The 12,921-nt window shown below is 36.7% G+C and overlaps 1 pseudogene; it reads left to right on the top strand.

Moving 5' to 3' along the window:
* Positions 1-2,209: 2,209 nt before the first annotated feature.
* On the top strand, positions 2,210-10,206 carry LOC116895765 (annotated as a pseudogene).
* The last annotated feature ends 2,715 nt before the right edge of the window (positions 10,207-12,921 follow it).

A 12,921-nucleotide genomic window follows, 5' to 3' on the forward strand; every position in this document is an offset into this window, starting at 1 on the left:
AATCGCAGTAAAATATTTAAGAAGAATATTTCAATATTTATTTGATGTTCTAAGATATTTACAAGTAATTATTAATTCAGTAAACGTGTTTTTTATCATGTTCCAGTTATAGTAAAGTGAGTATTCTATAGCAAGAAAATAGATGATGTTGTTCAGATTAAATATAGTTAATGATAACATAGATTAATTTTCTTAGGATTATAAATTTTTTGTAGTGATACATTTTTTCATGAACTACTTCTGGTTTTTCCAAACCAATTTTCTAGCCATTTCTTTTTGAATATAAGGAAGGAAATATTTTGGATTTCCAATTTTGAATATTTCTTTCTTTGTACCAAAATAAACCATTACATGTAATGTATGTAAAATAATATTGAACTGACAAATCCATTTTTCAACTGAAATAATAAACGACTTTTAAATAATCACCAGGCCATAGTGCTGAGGAGATGGTAAGGCATTTGCTCTAAAATATAAGTGTATAGGAGTCTGTGACTCTAACTCCATCTTTCATGCTGGAGGAAGGAGAAAGCTGATAACTAGAACTTACTGGACAATGAGCAGATGAAATACCCAGCTTCCATCAGGGACCATATTCCACCAAAATGAGGTGGAAAACGGATTGAAGATTGATGTCAGAACATCAACATTTACCCTCCCCATGGCCCACATAGGTAAGTGTCTCCATACAAATGGGTATGCACAGGCTGTAATATGCAAAGTCTAATCACTAAATTACACACACATATACATACATGAAAACTCAACACACAAAAGAAACCATCACACTAAAATTATTTCCTTCATTCTACATTTGTTACCCAACTTCTTGAGACATTTTCTAGCCTAAAGACGTACATTCATCTCAGTTGTTAGTTTTATTTCAAAAAGTCACCTTAGACATTTTGAACAAGCTAACAGAAAAGCTAATTTTCAAGAGCACTAATAACACATATAATATAGTTTAGGAGTTACTTCTCATTTTCAGACTTTAAAAGGTGACAGTGTATGTTCCTTCTGTTATTTATTTATTTATTGGATCAGGAAGAACGGGGTCAGTAAGCACAACTACAGTTTTGCAGGTGCTTGAATTTAATGAGAAAAATATATTGTATGTGAATGCTCTCTATGCAATAAAAGGTAAATATTGCAGAAGCACGATACTGTGGCTATTAACAAAGTACCGAGAAGCACACACACAAGCACACACACAAACACACACACTATTTATTTATTTATCAACCATTTGTTGCCAGTTTTTATTGCCCATTTTATTGGCTTTCTTGTCTGGAATCACACCCATTAGGTCTGTGGGTTAATACATCACTTACAGAAGAGACTATATAAAGAGACTAACAAATGATGACCAAAATTAAGTAGAAACACATGTCATTTGTCTCATTCTCATTTTGTGTTATTTTTATTTGAAACTGGGGGAAAAACTGCTGTGCTAGAGAGATTCTATTATTATTTTTTTTTACTTTGTTCTTGATTAGCTTATTTCTGCCATTTCTTTGTATGTTGAAAGTTTTCCCACCATCCACATTATATCCTCTTTATTGTTATTGTGGTTATTTTATTAAAACCTTTGAAAACAATTTCATTAGTCATGCATTTCCACTGCAGCATCATGGATTAACTTGTCTTTGGGCTTAATCTTAAATAAAAAGGAGTTATTTTTCCTACCATTGATTGAATATTGAAAAATCTACCTAATAAATAAATATTAGGTGAGTCACCATCATTTAAAATTAATAAATAAGCATATTTGCAATAATACATTTGTAATAAATATATAAACATAAATATATTTATAACTATATTTATTTAAAATAAATATAAATAAAATGTGAATATATACATGAAATAAGTATAACATATATATGTATACCTATATACATACACACATACATAGATACATGGAGAATGAGAGAGGGAATAGAGAATGGCAAGAGATTATTATTATTGTTTTTATTGTTGTTGTTGTTGTTGTTGTTGTTGTTATTATTATTATTATTATTATTATTATTATTATAAACTTAGTTGAGGAGGAGAGCTATCCCATAGGAAGAATAGCAGTCTCATCAAACCTGTACCCCTGAGATCCCTCGGACACTGAGTGACCAACCAGGCAGCTTACACCAGTTGGTCTGAGGCCCTTGACATATATACAGCAGAGGACTTCCTGGTCTAGCTTCAGTGAGAGAAGATGCACCTAACCCTTGAGAGATTTGAGACTCCGGAGAATGGGGAGGCCTGGCTGGGTGTGGTGTGGTGGAGTGGTCGTGAGTGGGAACATCCTCTTGGAGACTGAGGAGGGCAGAAGGGGAGGGAGATAATGACTGGACTGTAAAAATGATAAAAGATAATAAAAAGAAAAAAATTCCAGGTGGATGGGGTAGCGGCTCCTGAGGCCCCATCCCTATGAGAGATGCTACTGGCCATTCTTTGTTCCAGAGGACGGTCCCTCTTCTTTGTGGTTATGATTATGAGCAGGCTGCTGATGTCCAAGCCGATGGCCACATATCCATCTACATGTGAACATCATTAATTAGACTCAGAGTTACTAATAACCAAACCAAAACTACGGCATGAAGCTGGGGGTAGGTGGGTAAGTGAAGCATTAAGGAAATTAACAAGGATGAAATAGTAGGTGGATATTATCAATAGCATTGCATAAATGTATGAATATTTTAAATTTATTTTTAAAAATTAAAAAGAGAAATAGCCTTTACTTAATATACATTAGGTAATATCAGATGGAGATTTACTTGAAGCTACTTTAGCATTTAAAGTTTTTTTCCATTCAGAACATTATGCCCAGCTGTGTTTTGTGGTGCATGTCTTTAATCCCAGAACTCTGAGTTCAAAGTCAGCCTGATCTCCATTGTCAGTTCCAAGATAGCTGGGGCCTGGCAGAAAGACCTTGTCTCAAACAAAGCATTAAAAAAAACTCACAACAACAACAACAAAAGAACAACAAAAAACAACAGCAACAACAAAATACCTATAGTAATTCTTTTCCTAAAATTTTCTCATGTTATTTAAAAGGTAAAAGCTAATTACTCAGTTACCAAATCTACTGAAAATAAGTCCTCAGGACTAAAAGTTACAGTATTTTCTACAAGTCATAAAATGTTAATACTTTACTGAGCTTATATGTCATTTTAAAACTTTATATATTTTACAAAATTCTATGCAGAAATTTGAGCAAAACTTGACTGTGGATACAGTTATGCTCCTTTCAAATCGAAACTTTTCTCTTTGGGCAACAACGTGGAAGTTTTCCTTGTTCACAGTCCTTCGTTTTTGCTGGAATTGAGAGGGATATTTTTTAAGATAAACTCAACAAAGATTCTTTTTTGATGGAAGAACATTGTGTCTGAGGTTAGAAGACAGAGATCAGAGCTCGAATTTAAGACTGGAAGACTCATTAGTTTAGATAAAATGGCACTTTATTCACAGTTAAATCCATGATAACTTTGGAAAATGTGTGTTTTAGTCAAAAAAATAAGAATAGGAAATGTTTTTTATTCTGTAATTTATCGTTGTAAAAGCTTGTGTTATACAAGAAGAGGAAAGCAAAACTTCTAAAATTAAGTAAAAAACTGTGAACATCAACAAACAGGGAAACAAGCACTGTATCAGACACTTGTCCATGGAACAAACCTGTGGTCTTTCACAGGAATTCTCTTCACTATCTGGACTCATCATTTATCACTGTGAAATCTGTTAGACGAAGCGTGCTTTTGCATGGGCCCAGGGGTCAGTCAGTTCCCAACATCCATGCTGGGATGCTTACAGCCATCTTTATTTGTAACTGCGAGCATCTCATGCCCTCTTCTTGCCTCTGCAACTCATGTAATTCACATGCATCCCATCAAAATCACACAAGTGCACATACATTAAAAGTACATACATATTTTTTCCTAATGCTTGAAGTCTTTTGTTCTAGATGTATTATCTGATCGTTATTATTGTTGGAACACTGGAAAGTCAAGGGGGTCCTTGGGTGAGGCAAACTGAAGTTATGGTATCGAGCTTTCACACAGAGATCACCAGAGGCATCAAGGAAGCATTCATTGACATTGAATTAAGTAGATGAAGTACTCTTTTCAATAGGAGAAATGCACGAAGACTGCAACAAGACTAAAGGACAGCTGCAGAGAGTTCTACAATGGCGGTAACTTTTACCGAAGAAGGCATGAAAACTGCTTTTCAGGCAGTCTGATATGACACTTACGGAGAAAGCAGGAACAGTCTGCGGGCGTCAGGCATACCCTTTCCCAATGAGGCCAGACAAGGCCGCACAGTTGGGGAACGGGTTCCTCTCACAGACAGGGGCAGCTTTAGGGACAGCCTCCCTTCCCCATCTCTAGCTGTCTGGAGACTCATATGGAGACTGAGCTTCACAACTGCTACATATATGAAGAGGACAGGGATGCAGCGATTCAGATGTGTAAAAACAAAACAAACAAACAGAAAACAGTATACTCCACTTTCTTCGGCGAACAAAGGAAGAACCAATTCCTTCCAATGACGCTTGGTTTTGATTTTGTGGTCAGTTAAGGGCTATGCTCTGTAAGCTTAAATTTAGGATAGGCTTTGGAGATAAGAGGTAGCTAACCACACTTATCATCCAAATTTACCTCCCTTTTATTCCTTGACTGTGAGCTGGTTGAGCCAGTAATATTTGGCATTCCTCGTTCATGCATCAGATCTGTGGGTATCGGACATTGGGAATTCCTTATCCCCCAAATCCAAAGCTGCTTTGTGGCTTTGTTGATAACTAGCAAGAACACGAAGTTCTGGGATTAAACATCAATGTTCACTGCTTGAATCTTTATTTATTTATTATTTTTTGTGTATGCGTAATGTGTAGAAGTGGGGGGGTTGCCACAGTGCACACAGGGAAATGAGAACAACTTTGTGTATTCAGTTTTCTCCTTTCATGTTTACAGGCTTCCAGGGATTCCATTCAGACGGGTAGGCGCTGAGGCATGCGCTTTACCTTCTGTTCCCGTATTGGAAAGTTTTAGACTTTCTCTGACAATCTGACACGGTCCCAACTTCCTAAAACCTTGCCTACTCCAACAGTATGACTTTATCATCCAGAATGCTGAACTAACGCCCGTATGAATCCAGATCAGACGCTCTTGAAAAATGTCTTTCATGAGACAGTTCAAAGAACAAGGAGTGCAAAGTTTGGATTGAACTTGTCTTTGAGAAACTGCAGGTCTAACTGCATAAGGTGTATTCCATTCGAAATATCTCATTGATAATAAAAATAAAAACAATTTCTTAGTACCTTTTAACCTGAGTCCCTAACAATTTGCTTCTACTAGTGGGAACACCGAAAAGTTTAGAAAACGGATTATCCTGTCAAGTACTCCCACCCCACCCCACCCCCACACACCCAATCCCAGTAAGGCAATTCAGATGTAACGAAATCGCAAGACTGAGGGATGCAGCAAGCTTATTTATAGGAGTAATCAAAGATTGGCCCCCGTTATTGTCAAAATACTCCCAAAATACCTCTTCCTTTTTCCTCTGGGTTTCTGAGTTTGCTAAGTCAAAGACTTTACACTGACGGTTAGAGTTCTGTAACAAGTGCATTTTCTGCATCTTAATCAGAACGAGGCACACGGTCCATTGTTGTTCTCACTGGGCCACCAGTGTGCCTAGCTAGCTCGCTGCACACAATGGAGATCAATGGAATGCCCTGTGAGAAACAATGTCTGGGCAGCGCCTAAAAAATTTGGAGAAAGGTCATTGTAACTTGAATAACAAAGATGTTTGTGCTAGTGAATTGATATGGTCCATTTTAAATTTTAAACAATGTTTATTTTGTTTCTAACAGACTCTAAGTTCAAAATGGTATTTATTTGCTGTTGTTCTCGGTTTTTAATTGTGAAATTGGATGCTTGAGTACTGGGGAGCTGGACCGAAGCAGGAAAGTGTTACTCTGCAGGCTTGAGCACCAGGATTTGAATCCTTAGCCTTCTTATAGAAAACAGTTAGCACTAGAAATGGCTGTAATGAATGTTTGTCTTTTTAAATTTGCATGCTTACTAAAGCAATAGCTAAAATTCTCTATTGGTTGAGTACATGTAGTCAATTGGAATAATAAGTAGCACTATCTTGAATATTGTAATATTTAGTTCTTATTTGATTTTCTAACTCTCTCTCTCTGTGTGTGTGTGTGTGTGTGTGTGTGTGTGTGTGTGTGTGTATGCGCAAAGATGCCCTCATTCACACATGGTTATGTGGAGGCCTGAGGCCAGATCAAGTGTCATAATACCCACACTATTTAGGGAAACAGTCTCTTGCTGAATAGCGGACGGCTGGTGAGCCTCTGAACGTACTTAGCCCTGCCCTGCTCTGTCCCAGCTCAGGGTTACTAGCTGCCTAATTCTGCTTTTACTTAAGTTCTGGGGATCAGAACTCAGGTCCTCAGGCTTCAGCAGCTAGCAGTTTACTCACGGAGCCATAGCCTCCATCCTCAAGCAACTTTAAAGACAATTTCAGATACCATCTTTAAAATACTGTATTTAGTAGCTTTACTCAGAAGGAATGCCCTTTAAGGTAGGTGACTTTTCTACTTATTGAATAAAAGAAAGAAAAAAATATAGAATTTTAAAAGCATGTATTTTGTAGCATTAGACCTCTACGAGGAAAAAAAATCCCCAGAGAGCATAAATTCACTGAAGTTTTTAGATATTATTCCTTACTTTTATTATCTGGGCTCTTTCTTGCTAACATTTTAACTGTACAGTTGAGAGGCTGGGAAATTGGGCAGAAAATAGCTACTGAGGGCTTGAAAACTGATCAGAGCTTATGTCAGTCTCGTGAGACTAATAAGAGAAAACTGGAATTCAGACATTTAATGAACTAGGGACTTTGCGGGCTGAAGATCCTGGATGGGAACACAGATCAGAGATCCCCAGTCGAAGCAGCCTCTTCTTTTCACTTGGAGCTATTCAGTGTTTCGTGAGTTTGAGATGACAAGATGAATAGCTAAGCAGAACTTCTAAGAATATAAAATCCACTAGAAGCTTATTTGTACCAAGAAGTTACACACAAGAATAGTAACACCAAAGTGGATGGGGACTGCTAAAATGTCAGGCATTCATCTGTAACCCTATGTCTCATGACCATGCCTTACTTTTCTGTCTTTCCTAAATTAATTTTGATTTCCTAAGCACTGAAAGCCTCCCTTTATCTTGCTATCTCTGTTATCCTCTTTCTACTTTCTAAACCAGATTAAGTTGATTAACTATTAATGGCCAACCACATTAAAGAAAAACTCTGAAAAAAGCATTTGTATTCTGCTTGTGCAAAACTTCATGAGAACAGGGAAACTATATTGCTTCAAATGTTAAAATGAACTAACTTAGAATTTTTTAATGTATTTATAAACAGGAAAAATAAAATGAATGTTTTTGAAAAAATAAAATATAAATAGATTATTATGGAATCTTAAAAAAGAAATAGAATAAGTATAATTTTATATCCTATAGTTCATGATATTAAATCCAAACATGTTATGAAAATGCTAGAAATCAATATACTTTATGAATTTATTTGAGAAATCTTAAACTAAATATTTTTGAGCAATAGTTAACACTTACCTAAAATGTATCATACACTAAGACTAATGTTTTCCTGGAATGTTGGAGATAGTTTAAGCATATGCAATTTAACTAATGTAACACATAATTCAACAAAATTAAAGTTTTTAAAACTGACTATTCCAATGGAAAAAAGTATATATGACAAAAGACCAGACACACCATAATGATTTGAAACATTTAACAGCATAGACACAGGATAAAGTTTCCTCAAACAGTAGTCATGGAGGACATTACAGCATGATAAAGGAGAAACACGGAATCCTCACTACTAAACATGATAAAGAATTTAAGAAATCCATTCTCTTCACTTCCAGTCTATATATTTCTGAGACCCTATTTAGGACAGTGAGTTAAAAAATAAGATTAGGCTTACACAGTATGGTGGCAACATTAGCTAGCTCTCACTCAACTCTTTCTGACAAGAAAGCGGCAGACTACACGAGACTGAACTGTATCTGCCGTTAGTTCCAACAGACTCACGTTCAACTTTTCTTCAGAAAAACAGCCAGGAAAATTTTATTAGTCCTTTTTTAAAAATAGTTAATATAAAATTATAACAACAACAACAACAACAACAACAACAACAACAACAAAAAGGACCCTGAACTTTAGTGACACACCTGGAACAATCCGTAGCAGCGACTGGAACAGTGGGAGAAGAGATTTAATTTAGGTGATTTTCTGGGGTTGTTGGTTATTGGTCAGCCTCACGGTGATGGAAGCTATACATTTTTTTTTTTGAAGGGACTGAGAAACTGCTAGAGGTCTGGTTTTCCAGACACCAGTCTGACGCCAGCCAGGGACATGGGGATCTTCATACCATCCCAAGATCTCAGTGGGATGTGCTTTTGAAGGATGTGCAGTACTCAATCATAAATGTGACAAAGATGCACAAGCAGGAAGCTTACGCACTCAGTGAGAGTAGCATGTTTATACATTTCATGTTGAAGACATGTGATACTACCCTCTAACTGAAAGCTCTGGTTTCCGGGTTGAAGCTCGCTAGGGATTACCGTGGGTTAGACTCAATTCTTTTATTCTCATAAGAATTTCATGAAGCCCTCTCTCCAAGGATACCCACACCGAAATTTCCACGAAGAAATCGAATTTCTTAATGCAATTTTCCCAAATGGAGCAGCATATTGTATGGGACAAATGAATTCTGACTGTTGGTACTTATATACTTTGGATCTCCCAGAGAGCCGAGTAATCAAACAGTCAGATCAAACCCTGGGAATTCTGATGAGTGAGCTTGACCCAGCAGCCTACCATGCCTTCACTAAACAAGTAGTGATAGAAATGTCCACTAAGTCAAAGCAGAAATTTAATACTAAGCATTCTGACCTCAGTAAGCACCACCATTGCCACCATTGCCACCAATTTTTACTAAAGGAAATTTTGAATCAAATGAGGATCTGTAGTTTCCGTCTGTTCTGAGGTCGGCTGTTCTCTGTGGTCTTCGGTTCACCATGGCGCTCAGATGATCAAATGAGTAGCTGACCAGAGGGAGGAATCTCCAGCTTACTTAGCCTGGAGAATGGATGAATGGATGAAACAGCACAATATTATGACTGTTTAGAAATACAGGCTTTCAAGAGTCGGCATGTTAGTGGCATTTGTAGTTACTGTGGAATTTAAGCAGCAAAGAACAAATTGGACTAAATTTCCTATTAATTGCCCTCCCACTGTTTTCTTGGTAGTTTCTGGACTGGCACAGCGATGTTTTTTTCCTTCCATATTTATAATGAAACACTTTTTTAGTGTTTCTAAGCAAAAAATGCACTTGGTTGGAAATCAAGTAGTTGGAACGCTGTCTGAATGTTTACTTTATACACCATGCTGATTGAACACTTCATTGAGGAAGCTTTCAGTCAGTTATTGGTCTGATTCTGTAATGAGCACAGCTCGTGGTTTGAATTGCCATTTGGAGGACCAGTGCTTATGTAAGCTGGATTGGGTAAACCGGTAGATTTTAGCTTGAGGTTTGATTCCCTCATCTTATAAAATTATGAATTCTAATGTTGAAAATTGCATAGGTTTGTGTGAAACAAAGCCCAGAAAAGAAACTGTAGGTAGACTAGTAATCTTGTGTAATTATAGGTGAGAAGTTTTAGTGCCATAATTTCTTTGTTGGTGTTGGACTTTTATCAGCTGAAATGTATTTCTATACCACAATGTAAGCTTCAATAAAGTTTGCTTAATTGTCTAGTAACATTTAAAAAAAAGTAAGATTAATAGAATTAATCTCAACAGTAAGGAAACAAAATACCTTTATTATTACATAACATAATCTTTCAAATAAAAATCAGCTCCAAAAATTGAAAAACGTGTTAGCATTAATGAAGGAGTTTTAAAAGGTTTCCAGTGTAAAGCTGAAGAGAAAGCATATTTTTGGTACTAATGTCAACAGGAAAGTGAAATTAAGGATACAATTCCACTTAAACTGTTTAAATGGAACCATTATTCGGAGAATAGGCAAACGTATGACCTGGATGCAGCGAATGTTATCATCCTCAATCGACTTCACGAAGAAGAGGTGTACTGTATTCATAAGGCTGCATTGAAGTTCTAAACGTAGAACACTTAAGTTGACAGTAATTTCTTCACAGAAGTGCCACTTCAAACATCACTTCTTTATCCAAGCCAAATGTTGGCATTTGAAACTCATCAGTCCATTTTCAATTTCAAGGGTTCACTGCCTTGGGGAGTCGTGTTTCTAAAGTAGACAAAATATGACAAAAAAGCAGCCACAAAGAAAACAGAGGGTATCGACAGCTCTTACACATTCTTCTGAAAATCTTGACCACAGCAATAGCACGATGCCTACGCTTTTCTTCCGTTTGTTTTGTATTATCTTTCTGTGCTTTGATTTATATTACTTTATTGTAATTTTTAGATGCCTGTTTTTAAATTTGCTAATTAATTTACTTTACATCCCAACCACAGTTTCCTCTCCTCCCTTTCCACCTAGTCCTTTGCCCACTTCCTCTAATCCACTCCATTTCCCTTTTTCTTCTTAAAATGGGAAGCTTCCCGTATCAACTTGCCTCGGCATATCAAGTTTTGCATGATGACTAGGCACATATTCACTGTGAGACAATTGAGAGTACACAATGCAATCCAGTAGGGAGAAAGCATTCCAAACCCAAGCAACATCATCAGTCAGAGAAGGCTCCTCCTCCGGCCATTAGGAGTCTCTCTCTTTTTCTTATGAATAAAAGTACTTTATTAGTTCAAAGTTTTGGAGGCTCAAGGGGATAATTTTGAATGGCCACAAATTACTTTTTTTATTGGATAGTTTATATATTTACATTTCAAATGTTATCCCTTTTCCTGGTTCCCTCCTCTCCCATCAATCCTCCCCCTGCTTCTATAAGGATGCTCCCCCTTCCACTCACCCACTCCCACCTCAACGCCCTGACATTCCCCTACACTTCGGAAATAAGTGTTCACAGCACCAAGGTCTTCTTTTTCTACTGATGCCAGACAATGCTATCCTTTGCTACATATGTGGCTGGAGCCATGGGTATCCCCTTGTATACTCTTTGGTTGGTGGTTTAGTCCCTGGGAGCTCTGGAGGTCTGGTTGGTTGATACTGTTGTTCTTCCTATGGGGTTGCAAAACCTTCCTGAAAACTTCCATAAGTTGCCAAGAGAAGCTAAAGAACACATGGAATTGAAACACAGATATTGGTTTTTAGATGAAGTATTAAGAAACTCATATTTTTTAAAAATTGTGTCTCTACAATTTTATTAGTCAAGGTTCTCAAAAATAACAGAAATAATTATAGAAAAGGTCTATTTATTAGAGTGGCTTAGACGCTAAACTTCAGCTAGTTCAACAATGGCTGTCTCCGCACAAAACGGTCAAGAATCTTATAATTGTTCAGTTCACTAGACTGTATGTCTCAGAAATTCCAATCTTTTGCTGGAATCCTGGGGAATTCCTAAAGAAATATTGGTCACTAGTCTACATTGGAATTCCCATGTACCAACACAGTAGGTTCTAGTACCAGGAAAGGGATGCCTCAGCAGGAGTATAGATAAACTTCAAGTGAATACAAGTGAATAAAACCAAGCAAATTCATGATTCATTTGCTAATGTCATTTTATGTAGGCTGAGAGAAAAAGATATGGTACAGTCTTCGAGTAACTTCCCACCTCAAAAGTTCCAATCAAGGGTTGGGGATTTAGCTCAGTGGTAGAGTGCTTGCCTAGCAAATGCAAGACCCTGAGTTTGGTCCCCAGCTCCAAAAAAAAGAAAAGAAAAAAAAAGTTCCAATCAAGAAAATTCCTCACAGATGTACCTAACTGCTGATTCTGTATGTAGTCAGGTTGACAGCAAAGATTAGCCATCATACCCATCCACAGTATTAACTGACATCCACCAGATATTAAATTATACCTAGTAGCTCAAAGCATTAATCATTTGCTTTTTTAGATTTATTTCTTATAGCTTTAAAATACATTTTATCATATTGGTGCATGTAATATATGTCAGCCTTTGCTCCTACTCTCCCTCATTTTCTCTGGAATCTTTCTCTCTTTTTTAGTGATTTTTTTTACTTTCATTTATTTTTCTGTCACTTTAAATCACACATGTATCTGTGTATGTTATGTGGGTTTGTGTACTTCAGAGCAGGTTCCCATGGATGTGAGAGACCAGTCGTTTTTATGCAAAAGTTACAGACAATATTACCACGTAGAGAAGAATTCTTGAAACTTAATTGGGGTATGCTGTAAGAGTAATATGTGGTTTTAACTGCTGAGCCATCTCTTAAGTCTCCATTTCATTTATTTTCAGCCCACTGAACTTAATTAGGATTGCATACATGGGAATAGGTATTGGGTTATTTACTGGATCATGGGCAATTTGCCAGTGGCTGTATGTTTTATGAAAAAAAACTCCTTTCTTAGCAGATATTAACTGCCAATGGCTTATGATGTAGGACTGCAATTACACGAGTCACTATGGCATCCATGTTAGAACACTGAACAGCTTATTCCTTTGTAGTACCATAGTTGCTAGTTAAGGTGTGAATGAATAACCATGTCACATCCAGAAGACAGCATTTTATATCACTCTTGCCATTCTTTGACTTCTAAATTCTGTACAGTCTTTATTCCCTGATGTTTCCCGAGCTTTGAGATGGAGGGCTATAAAGATGTTGCCTTTAAGGGTAGATATTAAACAATCATTCACAGTACTTGGACCAGTTGAAACATTGTATTAAATGCTACTCAAAGAAAAACAAACAAACAAACAAACAAAAACCCCAAAACAGTCT

This window comes from Rattus rattus, chromosome 3 (genome assembly GCF_011064425.1).
Source record: "Rattus rattus isolate New Zealand chromosome 3, Rrattus_CSIRO_v1, whole genome shotgun sequence".
NCBI classification, from domain to species: Eukaryota; Metazoa; Chordata; class Mammalia; order Rodentia; family Muridae; genus Rattus; species Rattus rattus.